We start from the raw sequence: 22,815 nt of genomic DNA on the forward strand, positions 1-22,815 counted from the left end.
AGGGGCTCTACTGTGAGGAGTAACGTTTATAAGGTAAAGTGATACTACTGTGGGATGTAATATGAATTATGGACACTATCGCAAGATAAAATGTAAATAAAGTTGCAGCACTGTGTGGCGTAATTGGAATTGGGGTTACTATTGTGTGACCATGCCCCTTCCCAACAAGAAGATGCCCTTTTTGGGCTGTGCGTCAAATGTGCGAACTGTTCCTATTTAAAATATAGGGGGTACAAGGACTGCTATGGGTGAGGGGTGATGGTGCTGGGAAAGAGGTGCAAAGTCAGAGCAGAACCAGCGGTGGTTCTAGGGGGCACCAGCCAAAATCTTGCCTAGGGCATCATATTGGTTAGGGCCGGCTCTGGGGTTGTGCTGTGAGGCCAATTGCAGCCCCTACCCTCCCCTATGCCGTGAGACACTGTGTTTCTGGTCTATCTCCAGGGCTTCTCCCCTTCCACTGTGCACTGTGCAGCAGCTTTACAGTACCCCCCCCCCCCCCCACCCCCATTCCTCTGCAGAGTAGGATGCTGTTCAACTTCCTGATCCTGACTGTGCAATAGCTCCCATGTGGCAGATGTAGAGGTGTGCCAGTGAGGAGCTAGCTGATGTGTCATGTATGGGCATACATAGCAAGTTAATGGCTTCAGGGAAAAGGAGCTGAGGTGTGATTTCCTCTCTCTGCATCTTTCTTCTGTCTGACTGTCCCTTCCTCCTGTTTGTCTCTTCCCTCTGTCTCTTTCCTGTCCATCTATCTCTCTGTTTCTCTTACGTTCTAGAGGATGCTGGGGTCCACATTAGTACCATGGGGTATAGACGGGTCCACTAGGAGCCATTGGCACTTTAAGAGTTTGAGAGTGTAGACTGGCTCCTCCCTCTGTGCCCCTCCTACCAGGCCCAGTTTAGAAAATGTGCCCGGAGGAGCAAGTCACAGCTAGGGGAGCTCTACAGAGCTTCTTTAGTAAAAGTTTATTTTAGAGTTTATTATTTTACAGGGAGGCTGCTAGCAACAGCCTCCCTGCTTCGAGGGACTAAGGGGGGGTGTAGTATCCGCCCTGCGGGGTCTGAGCCACTATCACCGCTGACAGGACACTGAGCTCCTGAGGGGATCGAACGTTCCCCGCCACAGGGGATCGCTCACCCCGGCAGCATGCTGCCACCCCCTTACAGAGCCAGAAGATCAGAAGAGGCGAGATATGGCGGCACAAGGGTAGGAGCGCAGCTCTGAGCGGCTGCGCTCTGGGAAGGCTCAGCGGCACACAGTCTTGGCGCTTTGAGAGGCGTCTTGAGCCAACGTCATAATGACTCATAATACCCTACTCTGGTCACAGACGCTAACCGGAGATCCCCAGGCTAGCGTCACAATCCACCGTACGCAGACGCTCAACAGGGGACGGAATCCCCGCCGTGCGACGGAGTCCTCAGGCCAGTATAAAGAATTTGTGCGGAAAGAAGCACTATCTTCTAGGGGCGGAGCTTCTCCTCAGAGCAGACCCAGCAGCGTTCAGTGCCATTTTCCTGCCTGCAGTTCCTGTACACAGAAGCTGACAGAGCTGTCCCTCCAAGCAACTCCAGCTATCCTGTGCGGTACCAGGGGGTTGTAGAAGGGGAAGGGGGGGGGGGGGGGGGGGGGCTGTGAATTTAATCTGTGCAACTATTACAGTACACAGTAGGCGCTGATAAGGGGTGTTCTTTATATAGCAAGACTAAGATTCACTGCTTAATGTAGCAGCTGAGACATCTCTACAGCACTGCTTGTTACTTTACAAGTATAGAACAATTATCTAGCAGTGTTTATGTGCTACTCAGGTTAAATGCTGTTTATTTGATATATAGGTTTCCATCACACAGCTGATAATTACAAAACAGCTAGTTAGGATATACTGCTATTAACAGCTGATGGAGTGTTTCAGTGTACGGCATTAGTGCAATACTCAAACAGCTCACTAAACCCTGTGCCTCACAGCTATGATCCATATTCCACTATAATAGTAGTGAATATTTGTCGAAAACTGTCAGTTTATATGCATTCTTGGCATAGGCGTGCGCAGAGACTGACTGGCGGGTGCCGCTCCGGACGTCCTCCCCTCCACGGCATTATAGTGTTCTCTGACCTCCCCTGTCCTGGATATAGACTGCTCACCTGGTCCGCTCACCTGGGCTGCCCAGGTGAGCAGTCTATATCCAGGACAGGGGATGTGAGAGAACACTATAATGCCGTGGAGGGGGGGAAGTCCGGAGCGGCACCCGCCATTCAGTCTCTGCGCACACCTGTGATTCTTGGACATTACAGTGTCTCTCATTAACAATATCACTAATGAACATTGTGATTACTCACTTAAAGTGATATTGACTTTATTAACTACCTGCTGTAAATCGACTGAGAACAGCTAAATATATTGAGATCACTGGTGAGGAGAAGCACTGATCTATAGCTGTATAAGCATATAAGTGAACAACAATTATCATTCACTTAAAGTGACACTGACTTCAGTTATTATCTGCTGTAAATTGATTAAGAACAGCCAATTACATTGAGATCACTAGTAAGGAGAAACACGGATTCATAGCTGTATAAGCATATGAATGCATGTAAGTGAGGGGTCAAAGCGCCCAAACAGATTATTCACTTAAAGTGATACGGACTTCAGATATTACCTGCTGTAAATTGATTGAGAACAGCTAATTACATTGAGATCATTAGTGAGGATAAACACTGACTCATAGCTGTACAAGCATATGATTGCACATAAGTGAGGGGTCACAGCGCCCAAACTGAGGGGGAGCTTTCTATTGGAATATTGCACTTTACAGTACCCTCAGTAAGCCTATCTAGTGCAACTGATCAGTGACTTCAAAGCGCCATTGGGCACTCAGCCTAACAACACATATAATTTGATTCAAGGGTCATAGTACCTATAATATATTATATATGTGCAGCACTACACAGTTAGCACAGTGTGTGTTTTTATTCACACATATCACACTTTGTTTTGTCAATTTATATATTTTTGGTTTTAATATTTCACAGCTACAGGTCTTTTTAACAAATATACTCTAATAAAAGTTATATTTTATGTATCAATTTAATGTTTAAGTGCGCCACTTCAAGTCCAATCCTTCTCTGTTTCTTTTTGTGTTCTTTATATATAAGAGCGCTGTGAGTGGGTTGGCTCTGATCTCTGTGTCTCTCTTGCCATTCTCTAGAAGTCTATGGCGGTGTGGTCTGGTTCTGTTACCTCAGACCCCCCTCTGTGGGTTCCAACAAACGTGTTCTTGCCCAGATCATGCAAGACAACACAGATACCGACTCTGACACGGCAGACAGTGATGGGAAAGTGCTCAGGGTGGCCGCATCTCTTGCAAAAGGGGTGCAGTTGATGATAGAGGCTATTAGAGATGTGCTTAATATTACTGACACACCACCTGAACAGGCTGAGGAGGTTTACTTCACTGACAATAAGAAAGCCTCGCTAACCTTCCCTACGTCCAAAGAATTAAATGCTATATTTGAAAAAGCATGGGAAAATCCTGAGAAAAATTCCAGATTCCCTAGGAGGGTTCTGGTTGCTTTCCCCTTCCCTGAGGAGGATAGAACAAAATGGGAAAACCCACCCATATTGGACCCGTCTGTATCCAGACTCTCAAAAACGGTGGTTTTACCTGTCCCAGGATCAACCGCCTTAAAGGAGCCGGCTGATCGCAAGATTGATACTACGCTCAAATCCATATACACGGCTTCAGGGGCGATACTCCATCCTACTATTGTCTGTGCATGGATTTCCAAAGCTATAGTAAAGTGGTCAGGCACGTTACTTGAGGATTTGGATACGTTAGATAAGAGTGACATTGAATTGTTTCTCTGTAACATTCAGGATTCTGCAGGTTTTATGGTGGAATCCATGAAAGACCTTGGTTCAATGGCTGCAGGAATTTCTTCCATGTCCGTCTCAGCTCGTCGAGGACTGTGGCTGCGCCAGTGGTCTGCCGACGCGGAATCCAGGAGAGGTGTGGAGACCCTACCCTACACAGGTCAGTCTCTCTTTGGGGAAGCATTGGATGCGTGGATCTCCACGGCTACAGCAGGTAAGTCCCCTTTTCTTCCCTCAGCAGCTCCGGCTACGAAGAAACCTTTTTCTTCACCTGCATCTCAGTCCTTTCGGGTTTCTAAACCAAGAAAGACCAAACCGGCCAACACCTTCTTTAGAGGTGGCCGACCAAAATCCAAGAAACCTGCTGCAGCAGGTTCCCAAGAATAGAAGCCTGCTTCAGGTGCGCCGAAGTCCTCCGCATGATGGTGGACAGCGCAGCCTGGAGGTAGGGCCGGTGGGGACGAGACTCAGACATTTCAGTCACGTCTGGGTGTCGTCCGGACTGGACACTGGGGTATTAGATATTGTGGCCCAGGGGTACCAGCTGGAATTTCAAGATCTCCCTCCTCATCGGGCTTGCCAGCTTTGCCGGCAGACAGGGCTACCCTACAGGGAGCCATCCAGAAGTTGGTGGAGGCACAGGTCATTGTACCAGTCTCTCCTCAAATGTAGAACACAGGTTACTATTCGAACGTTTTCGTGGTACCGAAACCGGATGGTTCGGTCAGGCCCATTCTGAACTTAAAATCACTAAACCCCTTTCTGAGGGAGTTCAAGTTCAAAATGGAGTCTCTAAGGGCAGTGATATTAGGTCTGGAAGAGGGGGACTTCCTGGTATCCCTGGATATCAAGGATGCGTACCTCCACATTCCGATTTGGCTGCCGCAGCAGGCTTAGCCGATTCGCTCTGTTGGACTGTCATTTTCAGTTCCAAGCCCTACCATTCGGCCTCTCCACAGCACCAAGGGTTTTTACCAAGGTGATGGCGGAAATGATGTTTCTCCTCCGCAGACAGGGGGTGAACATAATTCCGTATCTGGACGATCTGCTGATAAAGGCATCATCCAAGGAGAAGCTGTTTCAGTCAATAGCTCTCACGACCCAGCTTCACAAGGAACATGGTTGGATCCTGAATATCCCAAAATCACATTTGGAACCAACCAAAAGGTTGTCCTTTCTGGGAATGATCCTCGACACGGAGGTGCAGAGTGTGTTTCTTCCAGAGGAAAAAGCGTTGGTGATACAATCAATGGTCCGGGATGTCCTGAAGCCAGCCTGGGTGTCGGTTCATCAGGGCTTTCGCCTTCTGGGGAAGATGGTGTCCTCTTACGAGGCTCTGCGGTATGGAAGGTTTCACGCTCGGTCCTTCCAACTGGTTCTCCTGGACAAGTGGTCGGGATCCCATCTACGGGTGTAATATGGTATGCCGGCGGCCGGGCTCCCGGCAACCGGCATACCGGCACCAGAAGCCCAACCGCCGGCATACAGACAGCATGGCGAGCGCAGATGAGCCCCTTGCGGGCACGCTGCGCTTGCCACGCTGCGGCCACGCTATCTATTCTCCCTCCAGGGGTGTTGTGGACCCCCAAGAGGGAGAAAAAGTGTTGGTATGCCGGCTGTCGGGATTCCGGTGCCGGTATACTGTGCACTGGGATCCCGACAGCCGGCAACCTGAAGACCACCCCCCATCTACACATTCACCAGAGAATACGTCTATCGCCAAAGGCCAGGATTTCACTTCTCTGGTGGCTGCAATTACCTCACCTTCTGGAGGGTCGCAGTTTCGGGATTCAGGACTGGATCCTTCTAACCACAGATGCAAGTCTCCGGGGCTGGGGCGCAGTCACTCAAGGGGAAACCTTCCAAGGAAGGTGGTCAAGTCTGGAAGCCGGCCTGCCAATAAACATTCTGGAACTAACAGCCGTATACAACGGTCTTCTCCAAGCGGCCCATCTTCTGCTCTTTACCAGGGCCGGGGCTGAGACCCGAGAATTTGCCGGCTGCTAGACCCCGCAAATTCCCGTCCAGTGTTCTCCCTACACTTTAAATTATGGGCGGTCCCCTTGTCGCCAGACCCCCTGTGTTCGGCAGCTCTTAACGCCACTGTGTCCCCCGTGGATCGCCCAGCAGCCCCAGTAATGTGCGCGTCCCCTGTCGTTCGCATGGCACCCTCTCCAACTTTAACATGTTTCCGGCGGTGAGGGATGCTGGATGGAGCTCCAGATGTGACATCGGCTTCAGTCACATGATCTCTGTAGTTGTCACGGGGCTTGGATTTTGAATATCCGGAGTTGTGGCTTGGGTTTCGGTAGCTTTCCACAGGATAAACCGGGCAGGCTGGATGAAAGTCTTTTTCATAGGACTTCTGAGAGGATTATGCTGGAGCTGAAAACTGAGGATTCAGTTGGTGAAGTGAAGAAGCCTGGAATTCTAGGAACTTGCAGAGAAACTGGAACAGAATGCTGTAGCTTCAAGGCTGTGGAGCACAGATTGACACAGACACACACACACACACACACACACACACACACACACACACACACACACCTGTGTGAGAGACGTTGCACTGGCGATTTCTTACCCAGAAATACCCAGATATATACCTGCAGACTGTTTCCCATTCGTTTTGCAAACCTTGCAGGTGACTGAGTGAGTGTTTTAGATTAGTTGATCCTTCCAAGGCGGCGACGCCCATCCCATACCTCTGCAGCTGGAAGCTGCACAAACGTTTGCTGCTGCCTCTGAGACCTCTCCTCCCAGATATGCCTGCAAGTCGTGCCCCTCACCAGCAGCCCGCACCCCCACCGGAGGGACTGCGCCAGAGCGTCCGGACAGGTAAGTACCGCTGGTCCCGGAACCCAATCCGCCAGACCGTGACAGTAGTGTTCCAACCGGCATCCGGGGATGTGCAGACTGTGACGTTGATGGAGGGCAGAGATCCCTTCCGCTGATCAAAAGGAAGAGGCGCGCTGTCTGGGCGGGAACAGATGCCTGAGCATATTGAAGAGAGTGGCCGTCCAGCGTCAACATTCTCTGTTCTTTATATCACTGTGTCTTGGGTCAGGAGTAGTAAAAACAACTGTCTTTTTCATCCACTAGGGGGCACAGAATTTAATACACTGGGTATAGGCTGGATTGGGAGCGAGGCAGGCACAAAATATTTACTTTCTTCTTCCCCCATGCCCCAGCCTCCCTGTCCCCTATATCTTGCCCCCAACCCAAGGCCTGCCAGTTTTTTCTTTGGTGCCGGGCAGGAGGCACCTTTTAAAAGAGGGAGCTGTATATCAGCCCTGATTTACTTTCTTTTGACTTTTTTTCTTTTCTTTTTCTGTTACAACAAGATGAGCAGTGGTGCGGGCGGACACTGCAAGCACCCGCACAGCCGTTCCGACACCGATGGCGGCAGCAACCGGCGACCGAGCCAGTGACTTCTGCCGCCGACCTTCATGACGGCGGCGCCCCTGGCGTACCTGCATCCGCAAATGGAGCTGGGATGGTGAGTAACACCGGCTCCCTGTTTGCAGGGAGCCACGACATGGCGGCTATAACTAGCGGGGGAAAGGTGCAGTGGAGGCCCGGGTAAACTGCGCCTTTTCTCCACTAGACCGCCAGAGAATTTGCCACAGGTCAGAGCTGGGTCCCTGGTGTTTTGCACCTGGGGGGAAGGTGAGCCTAGCCTGTAGCCTGAGGCTTGCGTGAAGCCAGGCTTTCTGCCTGTCTCAGGATTACTTCTCCCTCTCACCTGCAACTGATAATTAAAGCAGATGATGTAGGTTAAGATCATTGTACTAGCAGGAGTACTGTGTTGGTGGAATTTACCACATTACTACATGAGCACTAAAGGAGAGGGAGGTTTGGGCACTGTCTCCCCTGTACCTTGCTCTTGGAGCCTGGTCCTTGCGTCACTCTTTCCTGCTATCTGTAGCTGGACAGTTGAGAATAATTGGCCACTATTATTAGTGCATTGAGAGGTGCCTGTAGGGAGGTCAATCCCGGGCCATTTTTTCAATCCCGGGAATCGGGATTGAAAAATTATCAATCCCAGGAATCATTGGTTTCCTTGCAATGTCCACCACTGTCCCGCACATTCCCCCGCTCTGCCCAGACCACATAATAACATTACCCATTTAACTGGGTGGGTGGGCCCAATTGGAAGCCCCAATCCCAGGATTAAATCCTGGGCAATTTTTGGCCAAAATCCTGGGATCCCACCGATCCCGAGATTGGCCACCATAGGTGCCTGTGTACTTGGGTGTGGAGATTGTATGTTCTCCCATTTTTTTTTGAGGGGGGGGGGGGAATTGCCTAGGGTCTGAAAGTTAATGTCCATTTGTACAGAACCTATGGATATCCAGCAGCTACCCCACTAACTGTTGTTGAGGTATACTTTACTCTCTTGTACTCCTAGATTTTCATGCACTCTTTTGTTTCACTTGTGTCTGACACTTTTTTTTGGCACTGCATTGTATATCTTTCAGTGCCAGATGCCAGGGATGTTAGTGCCTCACAATTATAGAGTTGGTGTCTCACTCTCTCTCCCAAGCGGGCTGACAACTCACCTGGCTCCTCCATGCCCTCTCTTCCTCCAGGTTGGGGCTGACACTGTGCAATAGCTACAGCCACACCACAATGGACATACCCAATCTCATCTGATCTTGGAAGCTAAGCAGTGTTTGGCCTGGTTAGTACTTGAATGGGAGACCACCTGAGAATACCAGGGGATGTAGGTCTAGTCAGCAGAAATTCTAACACAGGGTAGTGGCCATTGATAGGGGACAGACCTTTCCCCCTCCTTACAAGGCTCCATGCAGCACTTCACCAGTCCTCTCAGGGACACATTCTGTGCTTCTGGGTCTTATCCTATATCACTCCTTCTTTTCTAGGGCCTAAGTAGTTAAGGCCATTGTTAGCTGGGTGGTAACACTGGAGCTCCTTACCTATGAGGCCAGTAAGACATATTTGCTCACTATTTATACTTTAGCCGCACCAGCTCGGTCCTGGACTTCCTCCACCTGCAGGGCAGGATTAAGAGTCAGGGTATTTTCTGGTACCTACCTCCAGTCAGGGGTTCGCAGCCATGTGCTTGAGAGCCCTGGGTAGCCAGACATCCAGCACCCAGACCAGCTACAGCCTTACCGTGTGACGGGCAGGTCCTCATCCGGTGGGTTCCTGGGAACGGGGGCCTACATCTCCGCAGCGGATTAGGACCTCTCCGGACACTTGGGTCAGAGAGGGAGTCTTTCAATGTTTCACTCTGAATTTAGGGTAGACCCTTCTCAGTGGGTTCAGCCCTTCTATTCCGTGGGATCGCGGTTAGGCTGAAGCTTGTCAGGAGTCAGTGGACTCCCTTCTGGACTCAAGAGTCATTATCCCGGCTCTCTATACCTTACGGGGGCCTTCTGCAGCAGCCCTGTGTTAGGTTCAGCGGTACACAGCACTTATCGTCCTATTCTCCATTTCCAGTTGTTAACTGGGTCTTCAATCCCCCGGTTCTGTGAGGAGTCCCAGTGCCCCTTACTGAGGGTTTTGTGCACCGAGAGATTATACGGCATCCCAGAGCATTTAGGATGCAGTTTGGGCTGTTTTGCTTGTCGTCATGTACTCAGGTCGGGCATGCAGGTACATTACTACCACTTCGGACATGGCTGTTCAGGTCAGCAACATCCGTGGTTGGTTGTGGCTGTATATTTACATCACAGGGATGTCAGGCATTTGCCACATTTGGGCGACCTCCTTCTCTGGGCTCAGTCCCCAGAGTTTTTGACAGCATACATTCAGGAGATGGTGGTGCCTCTTCAGCCTAGGAACTAGAAGCTCGAGGGGCAGACTTTTCTTCCCACGTTCACAAGATAGGCTACATTGCAGAGTTCAGCTGTCCGGTAGATCTTTCTCCTATAGGACTGGTTGCTAGCCCTGCTGTCACAGACTTTGGGCTATCTTCAGTCCTTGGAGAGTGCTCATCCATGACTACAGGTGGACCCTGAGTTTCGTGGTAGCCACATTTACAGGGGGGAATCGGTTCAGTTCTGCCCTTGTCCTCTAAGCTTCGACCAGGTCTCATTGGTACATACAATTTCAGGATCCTGGTCCTCTCACAAGGGCTTCACCACTCTTTCGCAGGAGGGTGGCTCAAGTACGGCCTGGACTACTGTCCCTGTCCTTCGGTATTCAAGACAGGCACTTGATTACCTCTGATGCCAGTCCTCAGCATTGGGGTGGAGGTTTCCTATGGTCACAAGTATCAGGACAGGACACCTCCAGTTCCCTAGCTCCCCATCCAGGGCTGGGGACTCAAGGCTCTTTGTTGAGTGGTTGCTCAGTCTCTCTCCTTGGGGGTCTGCACACGAAAGGGTTTCAGCTACTGGTTTGCCGTTTGGGCCTTTTCCGGATTAGATGTGATGCGGTCTTGCAGGTCATCTGGGTGCAGAGTTACGGTTCCCATGCTGGGAACCTGCACCCTTTCTAGTAATTGCATCAACGACTTGGGATCCGGTCTGAAGATCGACAGCGTCTAGGTCGACAATGTTTAGGTCGACCACTATAGGTCGACAGTCACTAGGTCGACATGGATGGAAGGTCGACAGGGTTTCTAGGTCGACATGTGCTAGGTCGACAGGTCTAAAGGTCGACATGAGTTTTTCACATTTTTTTGGGGGGGGGGATTTTTTCATACTTAACGATCCACGTGGACTACAATTGGAACGGTAAAGTGTGCCGAGCGAAGCGGTAGCGGAGCGAAGGCACCATGCCCGAAGCATGGCGAGCGAAGCGAGCCATGCGAGGGGACGCGGTGCACTAATTTGGGATCCCGGTCACTCTACGAAGAAAACGACACCCAAAAAAAATTTTTTTCCTCATGTCGACCTTTAACCTGGAAAAGACTTATGTTAGGCTTTTTTATTTTCAGGGAGACCTGCTGGCTACAGGCTCCCTGCATCGAGGGACTGAGGGGAGAGAAATCAGACCTACTTCTTCTTAGTTAAGGGCTCTGCTTCTTAGGCTACTGGACACCAATCGCTCCAGAGGATTCGATCACTTGGTACGCCTAGCTGTTTGTTCCCGGAGCCGCGCCATCACCCCCCTCATAGAAGCCAGAAGAAAGAAGCCGGGTGAGTATTAGAAGAACAGAAGACATCAGACGGCAGAAGACTTCAGTAACGGTACAGCGCAGCGGTAGCGCTGCGCTCCATGCTCCCACATACATTACCAACGGCACTTACAGGGTGCAGGGCGCTGGGGGGGGGGAGCGCCCTGGGCAGCAGTTACTGGCGTCAATTTACCTGGCAGAAGGCATATTCGGTGCCTGGGCACCGTATACAATACCCCCGCCAGTATAAAAATTTCAAATTTGAGCGGGACTACAGCGCGCCAGGAAGGGGCGGGGCTTAGCCGCACAGCTCACCAACGCCATTTTCTCTCTCCACAGCTGCTGCAGAGACGCTGGCCCAGACCTCCAAGCTCCTTACAAGTAACAAGGGAGCAAAACGGTCGATTTCAATGAGGCTATATTACACCCTAGGGTAGGTAGGAGTATTCAGTACATGATTGTGGCTATTAAAGATGTTTTACATATCTCTGAGGAACCTGCTGTTCCAGACACAAGGGTTTGCTTATTTAAAGGGAAAAAGCCTGAGGTGAAGTTTTCCCCCTCTCATGAAATGAACGCTCTTTGTGAAAAGGCTTGGGAGTCGCCGGACAAAAGGTGGCAGATTCCCAAGAGAATTTTTATGGCATATCCTTTCCCCTCTGACGACAGGGAGAAATGGGAGTCGTCTCCCAATGTCGACAAGGCTCTATCTCGATTGTCCAAGAAGGTGGCGCTTCCGTCCCCTGACACGGCTGCTCTCAAGGATCCGGCGGATCGCAAGCTGGAGACGACATTGAAGGCCATTTTCGTTAATACTGGTGCATTGCTCATACCTGCTGTGGCATCGGTATGGGTGAGTAGTGCGATTGCTAAGTGGGCTGATAATTTGGCTTCTGATATGGATACCCTTGATAAGGATAACATTCTTTTGACTCTTGGTTATATCAAGGACGCTGCAGATTACCTAAAGGATGCGGCGAGGGATGTTGGTCTCTTGGGATCAAGAGCCAATGCCATGGCGGTCTCGGCCAGGAGGGCGCTGTGGATTCATCAATGGAATGCTGATGCCGACTCCAAGAAAAATATGGAGGCTCTCCCCTTTAAAGGTAGTGTCTTGTTTGGTGACAGCCTTGCTGACCTGGTGTCTAGCGCTACTGCTGCTAAGTCATCTTTTCTTCCTTATGTTCCCCCACAACAGAAAAAGGCGCCCCATCAGCAGATGCAATCCTTTCGGCCTAATAAATACAAAAAAGGAAAGGGCTCGTCCTTCCTCGCTTCAAAGGGTAGAGGAAGGGGAAAAAGGTCGCCTGCCGTGTCAGGTGCCCAGGACCAAAAGTCCTCCCCCACCTCTACCAAGTCCACCACATGACGCTGGGGGGTCGTCTCCGCTTCTTCAGTCAGGTCTGGTTTCATTCGGCCCTGGATCCTTGGGTCTTAGACATAGTGTCCCAAGGATACAAGCTGGAGTTTCAGGAGATTACCCCCCCCCCCCCACCCCGCCTCTTTTTCAAGTCGGCCCTTCCAGTTTCTCTTCCAGAAAGAGTAGTGTTAGATGCTGCGATACAAAAGCTGTGTCAACAGAGGGTCGTTGTGCCGGTTCCCCTGTCCCAACGGGGGGAAGGGTTCTATTCGAGCCTCTTTGTTGTGCCGAAGCCGGACGGCTCGGTCAGACCGATTCTGAACCTAAAATCCCTCAATCCATACTTGAAAACTTTCAAGTTCAAGATGGAATCTCTTCGATCTGTGATCTCCAGCCTAGAATGGGGGGATTTTATGGCTTTAGTCGACATAAAGGATGCCTACTTACACGTCCCGATATATCCTCCTCATCAGGCCTTCCTGAGATTTGCGGTGCAGGATTGTCATTACCAATTTCAGACGTTGCCGTTTGGGCTTTCCACGGCCCCGATGGTTTTCACCAAGGTTATGGTGGAAATGATGGTACTCCTTCGCAAGCAAGGGGTCACAATTATCCCGTACTTGGACGATCTCCTGATAAAGGTGAGATCAAAAGAACAGTTGCTAAGAAATGTGGAACTCTCCCTGTCTGTTCTGTGACATCATGGTTGGATTCTAAATTTGCCAAAGTCTCAGTTGATCCCGACAACTCGGCTGCCCTTCCTGGGCATGATCCTAGACACGGAGCTGCAGAGAATGTTTCTTCCGGAGGACAAAGCTCTGGAAATACAGACCATGGTCAAGGAGCTTCTGAGACCGACAAGAGTGTCGATTCATCAATGCACTCGAGTGCTAGGGAAGATGGTTGCGGCTTACAAAGTCGTTCCGTTTGGCAAGTTTCATGCCTGGGTGTTTCAGTGGGATCTGCTGAACAAATGGTCCGGGTCTCACCTGCACATGCACCGGAAAATAAGTCTATCTTACAGAGCCAGGATTTCTCTCCTATGGTGGCTGCATGGTTCTTACCTTCTAGAGGGGCGCCGATTCGGAATCCAGGACTGGGTCCTGCTGACCACAGATGCAAGTCTCCGAGGTTGGGGCGCAGTCACGCAAGGAAGAAGTTTCCAGGGAAAATGGTCAAGCCAGGAATCTTGTCTCCACATAAATGTTCTCGAGTTAAGAGCCATTTACAACGGTCTCCTGCAAGCGAAGGACCTTCTTCTGGGTCTCCCTGTCCTGATCCAGTTGGACAACATAACAGCGGTGGCGTACGTAAACCGCCAAGGCAGAACAAGGAGCAGGGCGGCGATGGCGGAGGCCACAAGAATTCTCCGCTGGGTGGAACAGCACGTGAGCGCTCTGTCAGCAGTCTTCCTCCCGGGCGTGGACAACTGGGAAGCGGACTTCCTCAGCAGACACGATATCCATCCAGGAGAGTGGGCTCTTCATCAAGAGGTATTTGCAGAAGTGACAAGGCGTTGGGGAATTCCTCTGATAGACATGATGGTGTCTCGCCTCAACAAGAAGCTTCCGAAGTATTGTTCCAGGTCGAGGGACCCTCAAGCCTGTGCGGTGGACGCCCTGGTAACTCCGTGGGTGTTTCAGTCGGTATATGTGTTCCCTCCGCTTCCTCTCATTCCAAAGGTGTTGAGGATCATAAGACGAACAAGGGTTCAGGCTATACTCGTCGTTCCAGATTGGCCACGGAGGGCCTGGTATCCGGATCTTCAGGAATTACTAGTGGAAGGTCCCTGGCCGCTTCCTCTAAGAGAGGACCTGTTACTGCAGGGGCCCTGCGTGTTTCCGGACTTACCGCGGCTGCGTTTGATGGTTTGGAAGTTGAACGCCAAATCCTAGCTCGGAAGGGTATTCCCGGGGAGGTCATCCCCACTCTCCTTAAGTCTAGGCAGGAGGTCACGGCGAAACATTATCACCGTATTTGGAGAAAGTATGTGTCGTGGTCTGAAACCAAAGCAGCTCCTGCGGAGGAGTTTTACTTGGGTCGTTTCCTCCACTTTTTGCAGGCAGGCGTGGATGCAGGCCTGAAATTGGGTTCCATCAAAGTGCAGATTTCGGCTTTATCTATTTTCTTTCAAAAAGAATTGGCCGTCCTTCCTGAGGTTCAGACTTTCCTGAAGGGAGTGCTGCATATCCATCCTCCATTTGTGCCACCCGTGGCACCGTGGGATCTTGAAGTGGTGCTGCAGTTTCTTATGTCTCACAGGTTTGAACCTTTGCGTAAAGTTGAGTTGAAATTTCTCACTTGGAAAGTGGTCATGCTTTTGGCTTTGGCGTCTGCCAGACGAGTGTCCGAAATGGCGGCTTTGTCTCACAAGAGCCCATATTTGATTTTTCATGTGGATAGAGCGGAATTGAGGACTCGTCAACAATTTCTGCCGAAGGTGGTTTCTTCATTTCACATAAATCAACCTATTGTGGTACCTGTGGCTACGGATGCTGTGGCAGTCCCAAAATCTCTTGATGTTGTAAGAGCTTTGAAAATTTATGTCGCCAGAATGGCTCTTACTAGGAAAATGGAGGCTCTGTTTGTCTTGTATGCTTCCAACAAGATTGGAAATCCTGCTTCTAAGCAGACTATTGCACGCTGGATTTGTAATACGATTCAGCACGCTCATTCTTCAGCTGGGCTACCGTTGCCGAAGTCAGTAAAGGCCCATTTTACCAGGAAGGTGGGCTCATCTTGGGTGGCTGCCCGAGGGGTCTCGGCACTTCAACTTTGCCGAGCAGCTACATGGTCGGGTTCAAACACTTTTGCTAAGTTCTACAAGTTTGATACCCTGGCTGATGAGGACCTCATGTTTGCTCAATCGGTGCTGCAGAGTTGTCCGCACTCTCCCGCACGGTCTGGAGCTTTGGTATAGACCCCATGGTCCTTTTGGAGTCCCCAGCATCCTCTAGGATGTAAGAGAAAATAGGATTTTAATACCTACCAGTAAATCCTTTTCTCCTAGTCCGTAGAGCAGGGGTGGGGAACCTCAGGCCCGCGGGCCGTATAAGGCCCGCAGAGCCACTTGATCCGGCCCGTCCAGGCTCACCTAACCGAGGAGATACTGGGCGCCTGCTGAGATTTTGTTACAAGTAGGCGCCCAGCTTCTTTCCCTCAGCAGCAGACGGAGGCAGGAGTTCACTGTGTGTGTGTAAGCGGTGCTACTAGGGGGCATATCTAATAGGGCATATTTAATGGGGCATAACAAGTGACTGGGGGCATTTCTAATGGGTCATAACAAGTGACTGGGGGCATATCTAAAGGGGCATAACAAGTGACTGGGGGCATATCTACTGGGGCATAACAACTGACTGGGGGTATATCTACTAGGGGCATAACTACTGACTGGGGGAATAACTACTGACTTGGGCCACAACTACTGGGGACATATATACTGGGGGCAGGCTAATTTTTTAGTTGATCATTTTTGTATGGCCCTCAAAGGATTATTATAAATATCCAAATGGCCCTTGGTAGAAAAAAGGTTCCCCACCCCTGCCGTAGAGGATGCAGTTGTTTTGATACTGGTTATTTTCGGTTACACGAGGTTTGTGTATCAGTTATATTCAGCTTGTTGCTGTTGATAGTTCATACTGTTATCTGGTTTCCTGCTGATCCAGTTGTCCGGTATGTTTGTGTTACGCACACCAGTGCTAACAGGAGTATACCGGTGTATGAACAGAGAGGGAAGCGAAGCAAACGAACTCACAGACAGTATAACATAACATACACAGGAGGTGATGGAATAACTAATAAACACAAAGTGAACGGAGAAGCCCAAAGGCTCAAGAATTGGGTGTCTCCCTAGTGTCAGGAATGCTCAGATGGAATAGAGCGGACAATGAAGCGATGTGTAGTGATTTAACATGTGGAGCACCTGAAATGATGTTGCTAAGAGCAACAGAAAAAACCCCAAAGGGTTACCAACGGGTGTGGGAATAAACTCCTTGGTCAGAGATAGAAATATAGACACAAGGAGAGTATCCACAATCCTAACCCCCACTTGCAGGGCACAGGTTCAGCTTACTGCCACTAAACTGACACCTGGACGCCCTGCACAGTGAGGGAGGATTAAGCAAGCAGGTCTGAGAGTACAGCCGCAAACCTGCTGGGTTCACAGAATAGCAAAAGAACCCCAGCAGGTCAAACAACTGACTCCAGTCTTACTGCTAGGTCCGGATTGGCAGAATGAAGTACCGAATCCCAAGGCCTATTCGCAGTAAGCAACAAGTAAATACAAAGTCACACAGTACTAGCTAACTCTCTGGAACTGGCTAACAAACAAAGATTCAGCAGCATTTGCCTAGCCTGAGAGGATGGTTTATATAGCAGGTGCTGTCCACGCCCCACTCAGACCTCACAGACTGTGAGCACAAAACCAGCGCCGGATTCCCTGCCGTGCACAGAGCCTGTAACCACTACACAGTAAAAACCCGGACCGGAGTATCAGCTGCGCTCAGGTTACTTCGCTAACACTTGCCTCCCGGTTGCCATGGCGACGTGGCAGCACAGAGCAGGAGATCCTAACAGTACCCCCCTCTGACGAGGGGTCAAAGAACCCCTACCACCGGGTTTATCGGGGAACTGCGAGAAGAAAGAGCGTATCAGTCTGGGGGCATGAAGATCACAACTGCGCACCCACGACCGCTCCTCCGGGCCATACCCCTTCCAGTGCACCAAAAATGACAGCCGACCCCGAACCATCTTGGAGTCAAGAACCCTTTCAACCACAAACTCCCTCTGACCCCGTATCAGAAGAGGAGAAGGTCTTCCACTGGAAGAAGGATTACTAACCGCCAGTTTTAAAAGGGAACAATGAAATGTTTTATTGATACCCAATGAACGGGGCAGATCTAACTGAAATGCCACCGGATTGATAACCCTGGTGATCTTATAAGGGCCGATGAACCGGGGGCCAAACTTATGAGATGGCTGTCTCAACTTCAAATTCTTGGTGGACAACCAGACGAAGTCTCCTAATTTGAAGCTGCAGGGTCTTCTCCGCTTATCAAAAACCCTTTTGGTCACTAATGACACAGACACAAGGGCTTTCTTCACTTTCCTCCAAATACCCCTAAGGACCGAAACAACAGAGGAACCACCAGACGTGGAATCCAGGGGGTCAAAAGAATTGGCCTTAGGATGATGCCCATACACACAAAGGAAGGGAGAGATCCCTGTAGCAGAGTGAGCCGCGTTGTTATAGGCAAACTCCGCCATGGACAGATGAGCAACCCAGTCAGTATGACACTTGGAGACATAACACCTGAGGAACTGCTCCAAGGACTGGTTCACCCTCTCAGTCTGCCCATTAGACTGTGGATGGTAGCCTGACGACAAGCTCACAGAAATCTGGAGATCAGAACAAAATGCCCTCCAGAATTTGGCCACAAACTGGGATCCACGGTCAGAGACCACATCAAGTGGCAACCCGTGGAGGCGCACAACATGCTGCATAAATAACTCAGACAGGCGTCTGGCCGATGGCAACCCAACCAGTGGAACGAAATGCGCCATCTTCGAAAACCTGTCAACGACAACCCAAATGGCTGTCATCCCCGAGGATTTGGGCAAGTCCACCACAAAATCCATGGAAATGTGGGTCCATGGCTTAGACGGAATAGAGAGTGGATGTAATGGGCCGACAGGAACCCCTCTAGGAGTTTTATTTCGGGCACAAACGTCACATGCCCGAACCCACTGATCCACATCCCTAGCCACCGAGGGCCACTACACCGCCCTAGACAGCAACTCCCGAGTTCTGGCAATACCCGGATGCCCTGCCGACCTCTTGGCATGGAATTCCAGGAACACTCGCTGTCTTAACCTAGGAGGCACAAACAAGAGACCTACCGGAAGGTCTGGAGGAGCCTGCTCCTGTGCTCTAAGGACTAATGACAAGAGGTCCTGGGTAATGCCCACTTTAATACATGATGGGGACACAATGGGCAATGGCTCCTCCGTGGTCTCTTGAACTGGAGCAAAACTCCGCGAGAGCGCATCAGCCTTGATGTTTTTTGACCCAGGGCGATATGTTATCAAAAAATTTAAGCGAGCAAAAAACAAAGCCCATCGTGCCTGCCTGGCATTGAGCCGCTTCGCTGACTCTAAATATGCCAGATTCTTATGGTCGGTGAGAATTGAGACCACAAACTTAGCCCCCTCAAGCCAGTGTCTCCACTCCCCGAGTGCATCCTTTATAGCCAACAATTCCCGGTTACCCACATCATAATTCATCTCGGCAGACGAAAATGTACGGGAAAAGTAAGCACAGGGATGAAGGCGATTATCAGACACCCCCATCTGAGAGAGCACTGCCCCAATACCTATCTCAGAGGCATCCACTTCTACCACAAAAGGACGCTCTGGATCTGGGTGTCGCAGCACCTTGGCCGAGACAAATGCCCTTTTGAGACGGGCAAAGGCCGCTTTGGCCTCACAAGACCAGTGAGCAACATCCGCCCCTTTCTTAGTGAGTGCCACCAAGGGGGCCACTATAGACGAAAATCCAGCGATAAACCGTCTATAAAAATTCGCAAAGCCCAGAAAACGCTGAAGCGCCTTCAAACTAGTGGGCTGCACCCAATCCAGGACTGCCTGTACCTTAGAACCCTCCATTTGGAAACCTTCTGAGGAGATAATATACCCTAGAAATGCGATTTGCTGGACTTCAAACTCGCACTTCTCCAGCTTCGCCCCAAGCTGGTGGTCTCTGAGTTTCTGGAGGACTAAGCGTACATGCTTCCGATGTTCCTCCAGGGAATGAGAGAAGATTAGGATGTCATCTAGATAAACAACTAAGAATCTATCCAAATATTCCCTGAGCACATCGTTCATGAATTCCTGGAAGACTGCCGGGGCATTAGAGAGCCCAAAAGGCATCACCAAATATTCATAATGCCCTGAGTGGGTATTAAAGGCAGTCTTCCATTCATCCCCCTCTCTTATTCGGATTAGATTGTAAGCACCGCGTAGGTCAATCTTAGAAAAAATGGTGGCAGTACGAAGCTGGTCAAACAAAACCGAAATGAGAGGCAGTGGGTACGAGTTTTTAATCGTGATACGGTTCAATTCCCTGAAGTCGATGCAGGGTCGCAACGAACCGTCCTTTTTACCCACGAAAAAGAACCCCGACCCAACTGGGGACTGTGAGGGTCTGATAAATCCCTTAGCCAAGTTCTCCTGAATGTACTCTGCCATAGCCTGAGTCTCAGGACGTGACAGGGAGTACAACCTGCTCTTGGGAAGCTTAGCATCCGGCAACAAATCAATGGCACAGTCATAGGGGCGATGGGGAGGTAGTACCTCCGCAACTTTTTGGGAGAACACATCCGCAAAATCTGCATAACATCCTGGCAATCCTGGCAAACTTAGCTGCGAGAGCCTGACTGGAAGGCTCAAGCAACTCCTGAAACAATCACTACCCCAACTAAGAATCTCCCCAGAGACCCAGTCAAATTGAGGGTTATGGGCCCTTAACCAGGGTAACCCCAAAACCAATGGGGCAAAATCACAGACAGTCACATAAAAAGACAATTTTTCAGAGTGTGTGGCGCCAATAAACAAAGGAATTTGGCTGGTGCAGGAGGTAATTTTACCCTGGGACAATGGTTCCCCATTTAACCCACAGATCTCAATCTCTGATGCCAAAGGTACCGAGGGAACAGAGTGTTCCAGGGCGAATTGACGGTCCATGAAAACCCCATCGGCCCCACTGTCAACAAAGGCCTCAGTCTTGACAGTTTGACCGAGGATCTCCAAAGTCACCGGAATGAGAAAAGTCTTTTTAGGAAATTCTGACTTCTGGCCTGACAGGATATTTCCCATCACCCTCAGGCCCTGAAGTTTTCCGTTTTTTCTGGGCATGATACTACAACATGACCTTTATTCCCACAGTACAAACACAAACCCTGCTGTCTCCTCCGCGTCTTCTCACGCGAGGAGAGGCGGGTAGCCCCAATCTGCATAGGCTCCTCGGAATATTCCTCAGAGTCTGAGGTTCCCTTGGGAAAAAAGGAAACTGCGGTCTCCCTTTCAAGCCTACGCTCTCTCAGCCGTCTATCCACCCGGATGGATAACTGCATGAGCTGATCTAAGCTATCAGGCGAGGGATATTGTACCAGTTGGTCCTTTATCTGGTCAGAAAGGCCCCTTCGGTACTGGTTTCTCAGGGCTGGGTCATTCCACTGGGTATCATGAGCCAACCTCCGAAACTCCGTACTATAAACCTCAGCTGGCCGTCGCCCTTGCTTAAGAACCGTAATCTGAGCCTCGGCTGAAGCCATCTTGTCAGGGTCATCATACAAAATGCCCAGTGCCGTAAAAAAAGCATCAACACTTTTAAGCGACGGACAGTCAGGCTGTAACCCATATGCCCAGACCTGTGGGTCTCCTTGTAGCAAGGAAATCACCATGCCCACCCGCTGAATCTCCGACCCAGAAGACTGGGGCCTAAGCCTGAAATATAGCTTACAGCTCTCCTTAAAACAAAAGAACTGCGAGCGATCTCCAGAAAAACGATCCGGGAGATTTACTTTCGGCTCCTTAACCCCTGAACTTGCCGCTGCTGCTGCGGGAGCTCCGCTAGCGGCATGCGGGGTGTTCATTTTAATGGACATCTCATTAAATTGTTGAGTCAGGACCTGCACCTGATCGACCACCTGTTGCAAAGTATTTTGAGGGGTATGCTCCATATTCCCACAAAATTTCAACAGGAGTAGGGCTGCTGAATATGTTACGCACACCAGTGCTAACAGGAGTATACCGGTGTATGAACAGAGAGGGAAGCGAAGCAAACGAACTCACAGACAGTATAACATAACATACACAGGAGGTGATGGAATAACTAATAAACACAAAGTGAACGGAGAAGCCCAAAGGCTCAGGAATTGGGTGTCTCCCTAGTGTCAGGAATGCTCAGATGGAATAGAGCGGACAATGAAGCGATGTGTAGTGATTTAACATGTGGAGCACCTGAAATGATGTTGCTAAGAGCAACAGAAAAAACCCCAAAGGGTTACCAACGGGTGTGGGAATAAACTCCTTGGTCAGAGATAGAAATATAGACACAAGGAGAGTATCCACAATCCTAACCCCCACTTGCAGGGCACAGGTTCAGCTTACTGCCACTAAACTGACACCTGGACGCCCTGCACAGTGAGGGAGGATTAAGCAAGCAGGTCTGAGAGTACAGCCGCAAACCTGCTGGGTTCACAGAATAGCAAAAGAACCCCAGCAGGTCAAACAACTGACTCCAGTCTTACTGCTAGGTCCGGATTGGCAGAATGAAGTACCGAATCCCAAGGCCTATTCGCAGTAAGCAACAAGTAAATACAAAGTCACACAGTACTAGCTAACTCTCTGGAACTGACTAACAAACAAAGATTCAGCAGCATTTGCCTAGCCTGAGAGGATGGTTTATATAGCAGGTGCTGTCCACGCCCCACTCAGACCTCACAGACTGTGAGCACAAAACCAGCGCCGGATTCCCTGCCGTGCACAGAGCCTGTAACCACTACACAGTAAAAACACGGACCGGAGTATCAGCTGCGCTCAGGTTACTTCGCTAACACTTGCCTCCCGGTTGCCATGGCGACGTGGCAGCACAGAGCAGGAGATCCTAACAGTTTGTGGTGTGGGCTGGTATGTTTCTCGCCCTTAGTTTAACAAAAATCCTTTCCTCGAAATGTCCGTCTCTCCTGGGCACAGTTTCTATAACGGAGGTCTGGGGGAGGGGCATAGAGGGAGGAGCCAGTTCACACCCAGTCAAAGTTTTTTAGTGTGCCCATGTCTCCTGCGGATCCCGTCTATACCCCATGGTCCTTTTGGAGTCCCCAGCATCCTCTACGGACTAGGAGAAAAGGATTTACCGGTAGGTATTAAAATCCTATTTTCTGGTGACCTCCGTCCTACAGTCAGGGTTTTTTCCACAGAGCCTGGGAAATTACTTCGGGCTGACGTTTGTTAGGGCGTTTGGTGGTCCTTCATTGTTAAAGATCTCTTAAAGGTTTTTCTCCCTGTTCATTTAGTTTTTCAGGCCTGCTGGCTTTTCCCCAGACAGTGAGGGACATTGGTCTACAAGATTGTCGGTCTGTTTTTCTATATCAGCGGGATCAATTCTCAATTATCTGATCCTTGTCAGGCCTGTCTTCCTGTTTGGCTTCTGTTGATACCCCCAGTTGCTCTGGAGGATGTGTCCCAGGTTCCTTGGGCCCTCCTCTCGGCTCCTTTGGACCCGTTGGACACAGGACAGGCGCATTGGCTCCCCTGGTGGACATTTTTCCCACTTGCTACTGTTTCCTACAGACAGGTCAGTTCCTTGCACTGGTTGAACTTCTTGCCTTAGGTGGTTTCCAGGTTCCAGGCTCACCTGGACATGGTCCTTCGGGCCTTTCCTTTGTGACTTCGGTGGTGTCCTTGTTGGTTATTCTGCAGACTCTTTGCGGGCCTATAGA

The 22,815-nt window shown here is 50.2% G+C and overlaps 1 protein-coding gene and 1 pseudogene across 5 annotated transcripts in view; both read left to right on the forward strand.

Annotated features, from left to right (window-relative positions):
- HENMT1 (HEN methyltransferase 1) overlaps positions 1-22,815 on the forward strand; it is a 191,594-nt gene that overhangs the window by 36,300 nt on the left and 132,479 nt on the right. Inside the window, exon 1 of one of the 5 annotated variants that reach the window (XM_063940170.1) lies at positions 6,543-6,704. The exons of the other annotated variants lie outside the window; for them this stretch is intronic. The gene's annotated coding sequence lies outside the window, so the exon portion shown is untranslated. Of the gene's footprint in view, positions 1-6,542; positions 6,705-22,815 lie in introns of those variants that run through there. 5 annotated transcript variants of the gene reach the window in all.
- LOC134961304 (5S ribosomal RNA) lies at positions 8,481-8,599 on the forward strand (annotated as a pseudogene).

This window comes from Pseudophryne corroboree, chromosome 9 (assembly GCF_028390025.1).
Source record: "Pseudophryne corroboree isolate aPseCor3 chromosome 9, aPseCor3.hap2, whole genome shotgun sequence".
Classification (NCBI taxonomy): Eukaryota; Metazoa; Chordata; class Amphibia; order Anura; family Myobatrachidae; genus Pseudophryne; species Pseudophryne corroboree.